Genomic DNA, 16,833 nt, shown 5'->3' with positions numbered 1-16,833 from the left:
GCGCGAGGGCGGCCGTTGAGGGGAGGTGGGGGGGCTGAGGGGGGAGCGATGGAGCGGCCCGGCCCGGAGGTGGCGCGGCCCGGCCCGGAGGTGGCGCGGCCCGGCCCGGAGGTGCGCGGCCCGGAGGTGCGAGGCCCGGCCCGGAGGTACGCGGCCCGGAGGTACGCGGCCCGCCCGGAGGTGCGCGGCCCGCCCGGAGGTGCGAGGCCCGGCCCGGAGGTGGCGCGGCCCGGCCCGGAGGTGGCGCGGCCCGGCCCGGAGGTGCGCGGCCGGGTGAGTCCCGGTGAGGTGGGATCGGCGGGGTTGGCTTCCCGCTGCCCCGCGGCGGTGTCGCAAGGGCGGGCTCGTCGCTGCCTGACTCCGGGGGTCCCCGGGCGTGGAGGCTGCGGCGGCAGGCGGTGGAGAGGAAAAGGCGGAGAGGTGCTCAAGGCCGGGTGGACATTAGCGAATGTAGGTGGCCGTGGTAGGACTGGGGAAACCCAGCCCGAAACTGACGAGCCTGACAACTCCAGCTCATATTTGGCATAACCAGACGATGCTTAAACTTTTCAAGTGCCCCGAGTTTTAGTCCGAATGTGGTACTTCGGTCCCAGTGTCAGTGCTAGTTTTGGGGTATGCTCAGAAACCCTTCAGTCTCAACCACATGAAGCAGTTTTGACAGCAGTTTGCCTAAAACTACAGTCCAGGAATTAGGCTTTTCTTTGCCTGTTTCCTCAGGGATCTTTATTTGGTAAGGACTGTCAGGGCGTTGAATTGCTGCAGGAAGGCTAACAGAACATTAAGCTCGCTATCCTTACTGGCCATTGCAGCGTATCTCCTCAAGGCCATCAATTACGGTTGCATCCGTGTAATTTTTCAGGAAAGCAGTTGGATCCAGCTCTGCAAAGGAGCCACACAAAATGCTCCTGTGGAGCAGAGGTGGTGATTGTTTTTTATTCAAGCTCTGAGTGGCAAATGTGCTAATGTAGGAGACTTGGGTTCAGTTGCCTCCTCTGTTTAAGGGGATTCTTTCAGCAGAGGCTGGCCGAACCACCAGGCTACGGACTATCCTGTAGTCCAGGAGGAGCTTGTTCTGTTATGTTGGCTATTCTACGGGGCAGTTACTTAAAACAGAGGAGCAGAGCTCTTTCAACCGTGGACAATTTCTCCCTTATCCTTGTAGAATGTTGTGGTCGCTGAGGTTATATTTGTTACAGTAAGTAAAACAGGTCAAGGCTTTTCTGGCCTTGGAGATGTGTGGCATGTTATGGCTGTCAGCCACATGCCAGAGCACTCTTCCCCCACAGAAGATGCCTGTCTGCCTCCAGCCTGCCTGCTGGCACATACCGTCTCCCAGCTGTGTATAAAAGAGGACTGGCTGGGCTGGATCAGAACTGTGCCAGGTATGCTAGCCATAAAACAGTACAGATGGCATTGTGGCATTGGCACCTGTGTTCAAGCAGCAGTTCCTGGCTGTGAACCATCAGTGGAGGAAGGTGCCTGCAGGAAAAATTTTAGAAAAATAAGGCTGTATCTGAATTGGGAAGAAGTGCAGTCCAAAAGAAGTGGCTCTGTAGCAAAGCAACCAGATATGAGGACCCAGCATCCATAATATGCAAGTTTCATGGGGAATTACTTCAAACTACCTCTAGTCTGATCCCATGAACTGAGCACACATTAGCGAAAGAAACACACGAGGGACGTCTTCTGGGTTAGTTTCATGCAAAGGAGAACCAGTGATGGGCTCAGACTGTTTCATGAAGCAACTCAAAGCTCAGTAGTTAGTTGGAGATGATTGTGGGAATCACTCCAAAAGTATGCTTTGAATTCAAACTAAAACTGTAAAGGAGGTGCAGCGTAGGAGCGAGCGGGGGCTGTGATCTCAAGCACAGTACAAGTAGCTTCAGGTAGTCCCCGGCGCATCATCCCAGTTGGTTGGGTTCAAGCTGAAGGAGCCTAGTCCTACTTGTTTACAGGGGACGACGAGTGGGGTGGGAATTCTTCTAATGTTTAAACAGCGAACTGTCACATAGAAACCATTTCCAGTCCATGGAGAAAACGTGGCACTCTTAAGGTGAGATTCATCTCATTGAAAGAGGTAATAAAACAGATAAAAGAAGCATAACATAGAAAAACCTGTTTCTCTCCACTGGCTTTAAAAGTTGTCCAGACAAGTGTGTCAGGAGAACTGAAATCCCACTCTTGCTCTAGAAGTTAGAGCTCTGAAGTAGTTTCCATGGACAGGCGCTCCTCTAAGTTAAGTACCACAGAGTTTGTGTTCGTTACTGGAAACAAACACTGCAGGATTATTCATCGCATTTAACCGTTGTACAAATATTCCCCTGAGAATTCCTTCTTCTTGCCTAAGTACATCAAAGGTTGAGATGAGAAAGGTGAAATCAGTGCTGCAGAAGCGTTCTTTGTGTACATCAGTTTTGAGAAGGTGGCAAGGTGCAGTGCTGAAAGAGAGTGGTTTGTATCGGATCACCAAGACTGTATTTTAAACCAAACTTCAGTTTTCCTATGGGTGCATATGTGGATGTTTCTTTCACCAGCCCAAACAAGCACTAGGCAGTAATGAATCTTGCCCTGACATTCTCTCGAGGCAGCACAATCAAGCTACAGAACACAGACCATTTAATTCAGACTTTTTATCCTCCAGTAAATTACAGATATTCTGAGTGTCTCAACAGTAAATAATTCAGTGGGAGTATTTGCTGGAAAAAAATGCTTCAGTGGTGAAGTCTGCAGGCCTGCTGAATTTGAAGGGAGAGGGGGGAAATGTACAATCTAAGCCCAGTTTGCATCTCTGATAAAACTTCAGAACTCTTGATTTACTTTATCTTTGAAGAGAAAAATCCAACTCTTCTGAAGAATTGAATTGTACAGAATGTACAGGAGGCACAAAACCAAGTATGTCAGAGGTATAAATTTGTAAACAGGAGTCATCTGGAGAAAAACCATGGGTCATTTATAAATCCAGAGGCCTGTGGATTTAAGAGGCTTTTCAGAAGAAAGTTACAGAGGGAAAACAGGGTGGTTTTGTACTACTGCAGGTCTGTTCCCTGAGTTCAGGAGGTAGCCAAGGGTCGGTGTGGCCCACTGTGGGATCCCAGAACAGCTGGAGTGTAGCGTTCCCAAAGCACAGCTGGCCGCCGGCCAACACGCCTGTGCCTCCTCTGGTCCCGTGGTGTCTGTCCCTGCTCTGGGGGCTCTGGGTGAGAACAGGATGGTTCTGCTTGCTGGCCTTGCTGCGGGCCAGAGAAACTTCTTAGCTGAGAGAGCTCCTGGAAACCAGAATCAGAGCACAGTGGAAGTAACAAGTGGTCTGTCACTTTTACCAGAAGGATCTGGAGCTTGGCTGTAGGGAGTACCGTTAGGTGTGCGGTCCCTGCAGGTGCACGTACAGAATCATTAGGAAGGGCTGCAGGATTAAGTTCTGAATTAGAACACTCAATCCGATGAACAGTTGTATAAGGTAGTTCCTTAGATCTCCCAGAAGTTGCACGTGCACTGGTGCAATTTTGAACAACTCTCTTTCCAATGCTGACTTGAATGTAGCTGGACTGAAGTTACGAAACATTGGGAGCCATCAGCTGCTGTTGACACTTTGTTTGACATCATATGTATCCCATGCTGAATACGAAACTGTTCATTTCCTCATGGTTCAGTTCCTATTGTGCTCTCCTCATATAATTTTTAATGTTGCAAGAGCACATGGTTAATAATCCGATATGGACATTTCCCGCTCAGTCACAAGTAATCTGTTACTACTTAGCAGGAATTGTCATCTACTGACATAAGAAGCTGCATGACTCTCACTTTGCATCACATGTTAGATCCAGCAGGTGAAATTTAAAGCACTTTTAGAAAGAGAAAATTCATTTCCCTTCAGTCAAAGATTTTCATGCACAGAAAGAGTAGGAACCAAACAACGTGTGGCTAGTAAAACTACATTTTTAAGGGCCTCTTCGGTGACTTGTGCAAGCAACTGTAGAAGAACAATTAAAACTGCAGAAGTGTGCATTAATTTTGCTTGTGAAATTTAATAAATAAGTCACTGCTGTTGTTTGTACTCCTAACACTGACAGAAGTGTGAGAATATGTTTTGAGGAAGACAGGGCAGATTACTCCAGCGTGTGTGAAGAAGGAAGAATAAATTATCTTGCAGGATTCACTTTAACCTAGTGCACACAGAGGTTTGCAGCAAGTTCTTTTTAATAGTGTGTTTGCATCATTACTGGGATGCATAGAAAAACTATGACAAAGAAAAGCCCACAAACAATAGGGAGAGACAATATTTTAAAGCTGGCTTTCCTTTTACTCCAGATTTTCTTGAACAGTGTCTATATAAATCAGCCACAAGACTGGAATCTGAACCCCAGTTCTCTCCTTTGATTCATCTACTTTTATCTAGTGACATTCTTGCTGTGTTGTCTTTTTTTCACATTCTGATCCCTGAGAACACAGTTCTTTCAGCAGAGAAGAAAGATATCTTTAGACCAACACTGCCCCACCTAGTTTTGTTAGCACTAAAACATGCTAGCCATTGAATGGTACAAGATGAGGAAACACACTCGAGCTGTCTGGCTCATTGAAGCTGAGCCAGAGAATCACAGAACGAAAAGCAGGGGGAGCTTAAGGAGCACAAGAGAATCTTCCTCATCTGTTGTCTGGTGTAAAGCACGGAGTCCACACAGCACAGAACTGCTGTTTCTGCGCTCACCAGAAGCTGGGACATTGTCACTGCAGACAGTTGCTCCTGGGAAATTAGCTATAAACTCTGACATGTTTCTCTTGATCATTGTAAATCACATATTTTCAAAGACTTCTTGCTTGCCATGTCCCAGATGGGAAGGCCACCTCCTGACAAGTTTCATGTGAATGCTCCAAAGCTTGGGGGTGCTAGAGCAGCTCAAAGAACATGTCACTATTTTTTTAACATGGTTAGTTACTTTCTTTTCAGAAACAGTTGAATTGTTGGCTGACCTTTTCCAAAAACTTTGAGCAGCCACCAAACCCGGAAAACTTCAGACTGTATGGTTAGAGCTGGCAAAGCTATAAACAGTGTAAGATGGGGCCTAACAATGGGAAATGCAAGCCATGATTTGGGATATTTTTTTTCCCCCTTACCTGCCACGTGTGGAAGTAACAAATGAGGTAAAGCAGCCGCTGTGCTGCTGCGTTTCCCTGCCTGAATCCCAGCAGCCCGGGTTGCCGCTGGACCGCTGCTGTGGCCTGCCGGGCCTGTGACTCGGTGGCCTGGGTGGCCTGAGCCAGCAGTGCGGGCACCCTGTGGGAACTCCAGCTCTGCTGGGCTGCACATGCCTTCCCTGGAGGTCCTAAGCCTTTCCCTGTTAAAATCAGGGACCTGCCTGAAGTATGCCACAGCTTCCAGCCGGTGCAATTGAGTTTCTCTTCCATGGAAACAGAGAGCCCAGGAAGGGGACAGGACCTAGACAGAATAGGGCTGGCATCCTTGTGTAGGGTTGGATGGGCAGTGAATTCATACCCAGGTCCTGCAGATGCATATTTATACCTCAGTTACCTGTGTAGGGTCTGTTTCCAACCACGGGAATTAGAGAGGTTTTGGCTTCTGAGCTCTTATGGTGGTTGGTAAGTTCAGACACAGGAAATTTGATGAATACGTTAGGTCTGTGGCTTGCTAACTAATCTAGCAACTGTTTTGTGTAACTGGGAGGCATGGAAAGTTTTCTTTTCTCACCAACAAGCACCCACCTTCCTAGCTGGCTGTGCTGCTTCATTATGCCTGTTTGCTCTGCACCAAGGCAGCAGTCCCACTTTGGCTCCTCTGATCTACTCCCAGTACCCAAATTACCTCCTGAAGGAGTCTCTAAGGAGACTCCACAGTTGGAGTCTGAATTGCAGCAATCCTCAGATGCTAGAAAACCATAGGTAGCCTGCAAAAAAAAAAAAAAAAAAAAGAGTAGCCCAAGCCCTTACTCACAGAAAGACAGAGTGGGCTGCTTGGGTAATTCAGTGTGAGGCACAAGACCATTGACATGAGCATCTCTGTGTCATCGCCTGTTTGTATTATATAGTATCGTGAACTCTCAGAACTGCGGTAGCACGGCAGTATTAGCTGTCAGTACTTTATGGCAAGTCAGCTCTAAACTGGGCTCTTGCGGCAAAGAGGGCTGATGGTATGGATCCTGGGCTGCACCGGGAGGCGTGCTGCCAGCGGGTGAAGGGAGGTGAGCCTTCCCCTCTGCTCAGCACCTGGAGAGCTGTGTGCAGGGCTGGGCTCCCCGGTGTCGCACGAGAGATAGGGAGATACTGGAGAGAGTCCAGCAAAAGGCCGCTAAGATGATGAGAGAACTGGAGCACCTCTCCTGTGAGGGAACACTGAGAAAACTGGGGCTGTTCGGCCTGGAGGAGAGAAGGCTCGGGGGGATCCCATCAGTGCCCAGAACACCTGAAGGGAGCGGGTAAAGACATCGGAGCCAGGCACTTCCCAGGGGTGCCCAGTGACGGGACCGGGGACACTGGGCACAAACTGAAACACGAGAGGCTCCATCTGAACATCAAGAAACACTTTTTCAATCTGAGGATGACGGAGCACTGGCACAGGTTGTCCAGAAAGGTTGTGGAGATGTCTCTCCTTGGCGACGGATATTCAGAAGCCGTCTCAGCGTGGTCCTGGGCAACCTGCTCTAGGTGACAGTGCTTGAGCAAGGGGGTTCAGAGGTCCCCTCCAACCTCAGCTGTTCTGTGATTCTGTTAAATTCTGTGGAAATTTCTCTTCAGCTGAGTTAGGGAAGTTATCAACTGAACCATTTACTATTTGAATGTTGCTAACATGTTTATTTCAGTAACTGGATGGATTTGTTTGTCCTTTCAGTGCATTTTCATTTTAACCACAGGTTTTGTGATTATAATCACAGTGTATAGAATCACATTTATACATACAGATTGCTAGTCTTTCATGGTATTTTGTTTTCCATTTCCAATCATTTACTCTGCCAGAATTACAAGACTTGAATGAAGCTAATGTCTTTATGTAATCTCTTGATCCTGATATTTAGGGCATTATGACAAACCTCAAAGTAAAAGTTGCAATAAAATTAAGATGATAGTGCTGTGTCACGGATACAAATTGTTTAGTTTGGGTGAGTGCATAAGCCTCATCTAAATCAGGACCAAAACAACCATTAGTGAAGCAGCTGAGAATACTTGCATGTGAACTGCAATCTCAAAGCACAGCTTGGAGTAGGACCTGTCCCACTGAGAGGAACGGAACGTGTCACATCTTTCAGTGATCATACTCCAGGCATTCTGCAGACTCCTGGATCAATTTTGCATGCAGGCTGTCTGTAGGGAACAGGCCCTTGCCAACACTAACTGCCAAAGCATGCATTATAACCCCAGCTGAGAGTTATTTGGTTTAGGAAAAAAACTGTGCCAAGGGTCATTCTATCAATTTAACAGTTGCCCTCTAGTGCCATTCATGGCATTGTCCAATTCAGCCGAGTAGATGCAGCCAAATGTTGCCAGAATGCATTTATTTTTAATGAAAAACTAGATTCCTCTACATCAGTCTGAAGCCATTAACAGTTTCTAAAACAAATTTGATAGTCACAAAATCAACATGTTGTTTGTTACGTTTTTAAAGAGGTGGAACAGTTGACAACTTGGTAAATCAAATCAGCAGAATATAAATAGTGAAAGATATGGCTCTCCTTGAGCCATATATCTGAGCAAAAAGAGTAATGAAGGGTGTCTTATCATTCTAGCCTCAACTTCTGCAAATCCACTGAGGCCCCATCTGTTAAATTGACTCTTGGAACCTGGATATCCTCCCTCTCCTACCTGGCAGGATTGCTCCTTGCTGATTTTTGGCTTCTTACAATCTTTTGCAATTTTGGTCTTCACAGAGTGCGTAAGATCAGCACCTCACTTGTTTCTCTTAAGCAAGTGTGAACAACTGTTTTGAATAAGTATTTGCTTTCTCTTGGTGGGACCTAACACGGTGCCTTGTAAGATGAGGACCCTCATTTCATGACCTCGCCTGAAACCAAGGGGAGTTCTGTTTCCACCTTTTCAATTCTTTCCACCCGCCTCTGAGTTACTTTGGGTACTTTTAAATCCATCCGGTATTTACACGTGATGGTGTCAGTTACAAGGGGAATTGTGTTTCCAATCTGCCATTAACTTTTTTATAAAGAATGTTTCCAAAAGTGCTGAAATGAGCCATAAAATGACCGTAGGTCTGAAAAAAATCATAGAGCAGTATTTTAAGATTACTTGTTTTTTAAGATTGAGAGGTGAATTTATACATGTAAAAGTACCTTCACAGAGGTAAAATACTTGGTGCTAAATGACTCTTTCACTTATCAGAAAAATGTGTAAAAAACCCCCAGTATCTGGAATTAAAAAACAGCCAACTTCAATACAAAAAGTCATATATTTTTAAAGCTGGAGGTGACTATGATAAAATAAACTTCCAGAGAGAAGCAATTGGTTCTCCACTGCTTAATGCTTTCCAAGTAAGACTGGCTGCCTTTCCAAGAGGTATGCTTCAGGTGAGTATTTGGATAAAATAAAATGGCCTCTGTTAGGTACTCCAATAAGGTGAGATAAGTTCTTTCTTGAGAGAGTGAAATGAGTGAGTCCATGAGAAGCAAGAAGAAGCCATTTCTGGATCTATGAAATCAATTTCTGTTCTGGTTGTAAGCGTGAGCTTATGAAGCTCTACTGCTCACACCAGAAATATTGTTCACTTCGTTGGCCATTCAGGAAGTCAGGATACAGCCTAGAAATAAAGTTCTCTCCAGAACAGCGTGACACACTAACAGTACCCAGCCACCTCCACCTGTCACATGGAGCGTGGATGAGTTTCTCTGGCAGAAGCCAGAGAAAGTAAATAGAGGCACAAAGCCACCAGTGCGGCTGCCAGCACATACACTTCCCAGCCCAGCCTCTGGAGCTCAGCTTTTCACATACTGCACTGAATGGTTCCATTAGATTTGCAGCAACAGTAAAGATAATATGATCCGAGAATCTTTAAGAAAGTTTATGTGATCACATAATCAGGTGGATTGTTGCATGCTTGTGGTTGTATACCTACTTGTAAATAATTGAATATGATTAGTTTAAATAGGGAAGTGGTGACAGTAAAGACTTTGCCATGTAGAAGCTAGAAAAAGAGTCTCATTTGACTTGTTCTGCTAGAAGGTGATATCCTTGATTATATCTCTAATTATTTCTTGGTGTATTTTGTTATCCTCACAGTTTGTTTTCATTTTGGCTCATTTAATATTTGTCACTGATCTAGTAACAGGACACCACACGTTGCTGTGTTGTGACTTCTAAAAGCCTGACTGGAGAATCCCTACTTGCCAATTTCTGCTTTCACTTCTGTCAAAATAATAAGCAGTGGATGGACCCTTATGAAAGTATCATGCAGAATGAGAATTGGTTGTGTCTCGCAGTTACGGTAAGAATCTGGGTAATGCACCATCTGGGTAATAAAAGGCACCCAGACCTTTGTGTTACCTTTACAGAAAAATCTGGAAAAAGCAATTAGATTCCTGTCATTCCAGCTGAAGATCTGCAGTCCAGCATCTGAAGTGCCAGCAGGAACTGGAGGGAGGACACGAGGAGAGGTGGACATGGCTTGAGCAGAGAGCAGCGGCTGCTAGATCTGCAAGGGGTAAATGTGAGGAAGGAAAGGTGCGTGACATGGGGGCAGAGCATCTGTGTGCTGAACACATGATGAGATATATTTGTGGATTCAAGCAGAATGTTTGAAGTACCTGGTGGGAAGTGCTCAGTACAGGCAGGGTTACCAGGTGACACAATGTAGCTGAAAGGACTGATTTCTGAACTGTCAGCTAACAGCAAACATTATGGCTTTTTTTTTTTTTTTTTTATGTCCATGTCTGTGGTTTTCATATTTTAATCATCACATCATCTGTTTAACATGCGCTTAATCTGTTTGCTACATGCTTCCTCCCCGCCCCTGCCAATTCATTGTGAATTCTTTGAGATTGCTTGGAAAGACTCCTCTTGACTTCAGAAAGACTGGATATGGCCTTTGTTCTTAGATTTCAAGGGAATATTATACTAGTCATTGGCTACCATTTTGTGTTAGATTTAATCAGTACCATTTGAGAGGAGACCCTGGGGACATGTGTTTTCTCATATTGTTTCTTCAGACTTCGCTGTTGTCCTAAGTATATGCTTGAGCAGACAATAGAAGTTTAGCAAAAGAGTGGCTCGGTATTTTACACAGCACTTGGGAGATCTACATTCACTTGTCAGATCTGCCAGAAACTCCCCAGGTAGTTTTGAGCAAGCTATTCTGTCACATTTTCCCTCAGCCCCTGGTTTGTGAAACGGCAATTACCGCACTCTGTTAAGTCGCAATTCCCTAGTTTGTAAGAAGGCTAGTGTATTGAGGACTATGAGTTTCTTGATCATTACAATACAATGAGTTACTTGCTTAAAATAGACCACAAGGAATTAAAACAAAGTAAGTGGGCGTCACCAACCCTGCAAGACCTTGTCATTAGCAGGAGTGCTTCATGGCAGATGTGCCTTGGTGGACAAAGCAAGCTGTACCAGTGATGAAGCATTTCTGACTTCATAGTCTGTGAGGCTGACATATTCCTGGCACAGCCTTAAACAACACGGGACACACTGATTTTATGACTCTGCTATTGAAATGTAATTACTTTATTTTACCGCTGGCAGCATTCTTTTAGGAATAGTGTGTGATTTTTCGTACTTCTGTCCTAAGCACCTTTGGTTGTTCTTCTGTTTCATCACTTCCCTTTTGTGTGCTTGCAAGCCTGGTATACAAGTAGTGGTGGTAATAGAGGGGCCATAATACTGTTTGCCTCTGTTTTGCCTATTGTACAGAAGTAGAAATCTGTATGTTCAGTAGGTATTTGAAGTGTTTGATTGTTTTCTGGTTGCGTCCTTTCTGGAGCACCTGAGTATGCCTGCCTAAAGGATTGGCGGGAGCTAGGGGATGTGCCAAGCTTACACTGACTGTTTAGATTGCTATTTTGTTTAACGTGCTCCTGATGTGTCTCATGAGGGTGTCCAGTGACTCCACCCGTCCTGCTGTCCATTCGGGAACCACAAACTGCCCCAACTCTTGCAGAGGTCCTTGTGCCTGACACCGGCATCCTATACGCCGTGCAGCCATGCTGCAGAGCCCTGGGTAAGGCTCACTGCCCAGTTCCTTTTACTAACACCCAAGGACTTGTAGCAAAGGTGGGGTGAGTGGAAAGGGGTGGGAGGAAGGAAGCACGTGAGCCAGAAATTGCATCTCTGGAGTAGTAGCTTTAAAGGCACGTTGTCCCCTGTCAGCAGATCTCGTCCCATGTAAAACGGGGTTGCCAGCAGCCGTCCTCAGAGGCTTGGCATAGCCTGAACGCCTGAGCAGAGCAGGGAGGCCCCTCCTGCTCGTGGAGCACGGTGGTGGGATCTGTGTCCTTCCTCCACCACCCACCTGTAAGCTGCGCTCTCCCTCACAGGGAACTTACCAGCCTGGTCCAAAACCAACACAGCTCAACAGCGCACTGAGACTCGGCATGGGGTGGGGGAAGAGAAGGGGACGTGACCTCTTCTTGGGGGTATTCTGGCAACATTTTCTTTAAGTTGTATCTGCACCGTGGTTGGAGGCAGGGACTTGCTGTTTGGGAGTGCTTGAATGTAGGCTCTGTTTCAGAGCTGGGGCATTTGCCATTCTCTTGAAGATCCACATACATTTGTTCAAGTTAAAGTTAGGAGTATTGTTACCATTAACTAGAGCTAAAATCAACATTTATGGCGTTTACTACGAGAACTAGAATAAGATCAACATGATCCTGGCAGAATTAGAGGACAACTATAGCTGAAGTGCTGACCTACATAAAGGAAAAGAACAAACTGAGAACATTTTCACTTGGTGTCAGTGACAGGAGAGAAGCAACCTTGCCTGCGTTAAGCCATATGCCAAGTCCTGTAACTTAGAAGTTCTACATGTTGGCAAGCATACAGAACTCATGTACTTTTAAAACTTAGCAAATGTCTACTTACAGCTTTATAGAAACTCTAAAAATGTCTAATTGCAATAACAAGTGGAATATGAATTCAAATGCACTAAAATTAAATTTCTAAAACCAGAATGAGCGCTTAAACTAGTGCACGCCCAGGAACAATTCGGGACAAATTTTAGTTTCTCTTAGGAAAACATTCTGAATTCCTGTATTATATATCAAAGTAGCATGCATTTTTACAAATTCACAGGCAATTTAATGTGTGAAATTGTAAATATATGTTTTTGCATGATGCGTTTACTCTACTTTCCATCAGTCCCATTGAATTTATCTAACTGCTTACTGTTACCAAGTAGCTGGCAGACCTGTGGACTTGCTCTGCTGACTCGCTGGGAAAGGACGCCTTTTCCTCGCTGTAAGACAGACCTGGATACAGAAACATCTACTTTTCTTGGACAGGCACGGACTGACTCTTCAGTCACCAGCCAGCTGCCTGACTACACGTCAGCTGTAGTTTAGTTAATGCACAAAGCTAATAGGCAGCTTCTGGTTGTGTTAAGAACTGAATGAGAACTGACCTGCGCAGAGGATAGAATATGAACTGGAACCAGTATCTTACTCTGGAGTTAAAAGACTATGACTGGAAACCTTTGGGGAAAAAAGAAAAAAAGTGATTTAAACATCACATTCGAACCTGAACACTGAAAAAAGTCAAACATCTTCACGTGGAACTAACTGAGCTGCCGCAAAGGCCATCAGCTTGGTTGGGATCTGCGGAGCGGCAGTAACCGAACGTCTCTTGAGTTGATGGAACTGGTGCTACAAGGAGCACGTGCCGCCTTTGGGTGTTGACCTGCTGCGGGCTGAGCGGGGCTGGGGGCACCCACCCTGGCATCACACACCGCGGGCGTTGGGGAAACCTCAGGAGGAGGGTGAGAAAGATCCTGCTTAATTTTCGGGCGTGGGATGGAGGCTGCTCAGCCGTTGGGTGGAGATCGAGTATGGGCAGCCTGCTGGCAGGGATTAGGCCACACGTTGCAGAAGGGTGTTTGGAGAATTAGCTGGCAAACTTTAAAAAGTTTCTAAAGAGCACACAAGTCATCTGAAGTGTGAAATTGGGACACGTTTCACTACGTTTCAGTGGGGATTGGCACCAGAGTAAATCGCTGCCAAGTGAAAACTGCCAGCTCTAAAACATGGAGGTTTTTTCCTCCATTCAACAAACTAGTTTTAAGAATTTTCTGTGAGGGAAAAGCCATTCATTTTCCCTTCACCTCACCCTCGGAAAGAATGGTATCTTTCTCAGAATGGATTTTTGAATTATTTTGCTTTAAATTATCATATTTTAACTAAAATATTTTGGTTTGCCTAGAACTGGAGGGAAATGTATTGTGTTTCCCATAGGAGTGATGTCCCCAGAAGTGCTGAACATTTCACCTATCCTTTTTATCAGCCTTAGGCAGATACCAAACAGGGAAAATACAGGAAGGAAGAAGATAGGGAAGTGTAGCAACTTTTAGCAGAGGCATTATTATTATTGTCACTGCTTATAATGGCTTCTGCAATAGTGGAAACAAACTGCATCTATGTATCCCCTTTTCCGCTATGTTTATTTTATTTTACTTAGGCAAATTAGTTTTCTTCATCTATGTTATAATACAAACATTTGAATGTAGAAGAAATACTGCTGAAACATTATAGGCAACTAAAAACACAGTAGTAACTGTGGATTGTTTTTTCCTCTAGGGAAAAAAAAAAAGGAAAAAAAAAAATTTTACTGATCTTGTCCCTTTTTTTCCAGTTTAACTAATCTTTTTTTTCTCAAAATAATTGGAAAGAACTTTGCCGCTTTGTTCAGATTTGAAAGCAAAATACGTGAAAATGTCACGCTGATGTATATCCAAGCTTGAGCAACTGCTGCTACAATTGTTCCTGCCTCTGACATCCCACGAGGCCTGAGGTGGTACTGGGCTTGGCCTGCCTAATCCCACAGCTCTGGCACGGCCTGGACTGAACGTCCCGCTTCCCTCTGAACGTTATTGGCGTATGCCAAAGAGCTCACGGAGGAGCTGATGGAGGATCAGACTCTGTCATAACAACTTGTTGAGGGGTCCTTCCGTGGAGATGTGCCCCTCCATTGGCTTCTTCCCAGCAATCACAGGATGCTAAAACCGATCAAGAGCGGTCATTTCCCCCCGTATGCGGGGGAAAATCACTCCCGAAAGGCACCAGGTGCTGCAGCCAAACCAGTGAACTGCAATGGATCCGTACCAAAAAAATAAGGATAATGTAATCGAATCATCACCATCAGATCATCTCCAGTAGAACTCATCTGACAAAAGCGTGTTAAAGTAGAGCACATAACAATGGTGCAAGAAGTTTGCCAGGAGATTTAACGGGAAGAATGCCTTTCCATTTTCAGGCACTCCCCGCAATGGCAAGAGCAAAAAGAAATTAAATTCCCAAACTGAAAAAAATTAAGGGAAAATAACGTTTTATCTATGCTGGCAGTTGGCTAACATTGTTATGCCATGTAACTATGTGGTTTCTCTGTTCTGCTAACCCCTGCCTGGGCATGGCCTACACAGAAATGCTTGTTGATCTCATGAGTCATTCCCAGGAGATGGCAAATATGACTGAGAGACTGGGAGGCGAGACACATGCGACAGGATGGAAAATCAAAAGAACTGCTGGATGACTGCAGAGCTGTCAAGAGGATATCTGTGCAGTGACTACGCAAGGAAGAGGACGTGAAGGAAAGATGCAGAACGTGACCACGGCGCCCTTTTGCTCCCGTTCCTCCATAGCTGCTGTTCCTGGGGGGGGGAATCCTTTGCAATCCCTGACAGAGCTGAGGGGAGAGACAGTTGTCTCTCACTGGTCCCAGTCCCAAGACTAGGAGACCAGTAATGGTCCCCCTGGTGTATAACTACCATTCTCTGTTACACACGTACCGTAGCACTTTGGTAAGCTGTGCAATAGTTTGCTTGGCTCAGGGTTGACATTGTCTTGCTATTTATGAAATCAATAAAAGCTTTTTGTTTATTGAGCATCTGTTCTTGGTTAAAAGGTTTATTGAAGCACACTCGTCCTTCCTAAAACATGTGGATGTCTTTTGGGACAGACAGTCAAATTTTTAATGTCACAGGAGGTCATATTCAATTACAAATACCATGGCATATTAAAAACACATGTACAGCAGCTTCAGAATTGATAATGTGCCATAACAAGCCATTAATGTTTGTTAAAAGGGTTGGAGGCTTTTACTGAATTGGTGCATGAAGAGGCGCCAGCTCCCATTCAATGCCCCTGCCCCCTGCTTTTGAAGGGAAAAGTGTCTCCACACACTTGCCCGACGCACGGATGCACTGAGCAGCCTCCTCTCCTCTCCTGTGCTCTGCTAGGAAGGGCTTGAAGGGCTTTCTGCTGTTCTGCCACCTACTGAGCAGGCATTTGCCTGTAGAAACTTCTAAAACACAATATGCTTTGGTAACACAAGGCAGGAATCTCCCCAGTGCTTCAAGCCATGCCCTGACATTTTTCCATTTTTCTTCCCATCTTCCAGAATCCGTGGTCATTCTTCAAACACTGATGCTGTAGCTCAGAAGATACTTTTCTCGGATTTCCACTTACTGAAAAGCCTATCACCTCGGGAGCAGATAAAATCAGAGTTCTCAAAATAACAGTACTATTAACACACCATTTAATGTCTGCAATATGGGGATGTGGGAATTGGGGGGATGCAATATTTATGCAACCAAAGGAGTTTTGAAACATCTTGGCACCAGAGACTGTTCCAGTACTTTGTAGACCATGTAGCTTAAAGCAATTCAGAGAAAGAAATACAGAAATTTTTTCAGGTTCAGTTCAACGTTTCAACAAAAGAGAAGCAAAAGAAGGGAAAAGTTTAGTCAAATAAGTCCATTATGCATTTCGAAGGAATGTTTTCATTTAAAATCTGAAAAACTAGTATTAATACTAAAGCTGCTTAAGTCTTCAAAGCATAAGCTAATGTATCATTCAAATTTTAAAAGAAATCTAATGTCGCCTAGTTTTGTTGATCAAGAAAAGCCACTAATCAATTATTTGTATAGCTCTGAGGCTGGCTGCTCTGTGACATTTCCTGTTTTCTTTGTTTCAGTTTTAACACCTTTTTTGTACTTTCATACACTCCATCTAATTATCTCCATCTCATTCTGCACCTTTCCTTTTAGATAAAAAAAGAAAATAATGAATTTTTTAACTTACTTTGAATCTAGCAGTGAAAGGTGATCAGAAGACACGTTGTAGAGAGGTGTGTGTTTGCTTGGACAGCAAAGATAACATTCTCAGCCCTGTTCTTTAACAACAGTTCCTGAGCCAGAATTCTCTGTAAAAAAGGAACATAAAAGTTGGCATTGAAAGTTAATTCTACGTTACCAAAACTGTTTTAAAAACGCAGAAGCCTATCTTGTGATACGTTATTGTATTGAATACCTTCAGCCAGTGTGGGCTGTAAATTTGATGTTACAAGGTTTTGAGAGGTGACAGAATTACACTGAACATACTAGAGATAAACATATTACCACTGACTTATTCATTTCAAAATATGGATCAGTTGGCAAAGGATCGTTTTCTCCTTTTCTGTGCAAAACTTCATAAGAGCAAATTGGAGTAGATCTAAGCACCTGCCACGTTTCCTTTGTTAGCACAATTATATTCAAAGCTTTGTTTTTGTTGCCTCAAGGCCAAGGTGTACATACATTCAGGCACAGTGTCACTGAATTTCCATTTCTGTCGGTAGTATAATCAACTGAAATATTTTTGCGTTTTTCTCTGTGGAGGAAAGAAAAGCATATTTGCC

General features: G+C 44.6%; 1 long non-coding RNA gene across 5 annotated transcripts; it reads left to right on the top strand.

Annotated features, from left to right (window-relative positions):
* The first annotated feature begins 129 nt into the window (after positions 1-129).
* LOC116965847 lies at positions 130-15,039 on the top strand. Of its 5 annotated transcripts, none has more exons than XR_006165019.1 (4): positions 130-219; positions 9,275-9,436; positions 9,543-9,672; positions 12,347-15,039. It is a non-coding gene; the product is annotated as an uncharacterized LOC116965847 (long non-coding RNA). The 5 variants fall into 5 exon arrangements; XR_004409709.2 differs by lacking the exon at positions 130-219 and adding an exon at positions 11,054-11,170 and having other exon boundaries at positions 280-9,436; XR_004409707.2 differs by lacking the exon at positions 130-219 and adding an exon at positions 11,045-11,170 and having other exon boundaries at positions 280-9,436.
* The last annotated feature ends 1,794 nt before the right edge of the window (positions 15,040-16,833 follow it).

Source organism: Tyto alba, unplaced genomic scaffold, assembly GCF_018691265.1.
Source record: "Tyto alba isolate M040663 unplaced genomic scaffold, T.alba_DEE_v4.0 Super-Scaffold_16, whole genome shotgun sequence".
NCBI classification, from domain to species: Eukaryota; Metazoa; Chordata; class Aves; order Strigiformes; family Tytonidae; genus Tyto; species Tyto alba.
Note: the sequence above shows the minus strand (reverse complement) of the source record. Positions and strands in the feature narration are given on the sequence as shown.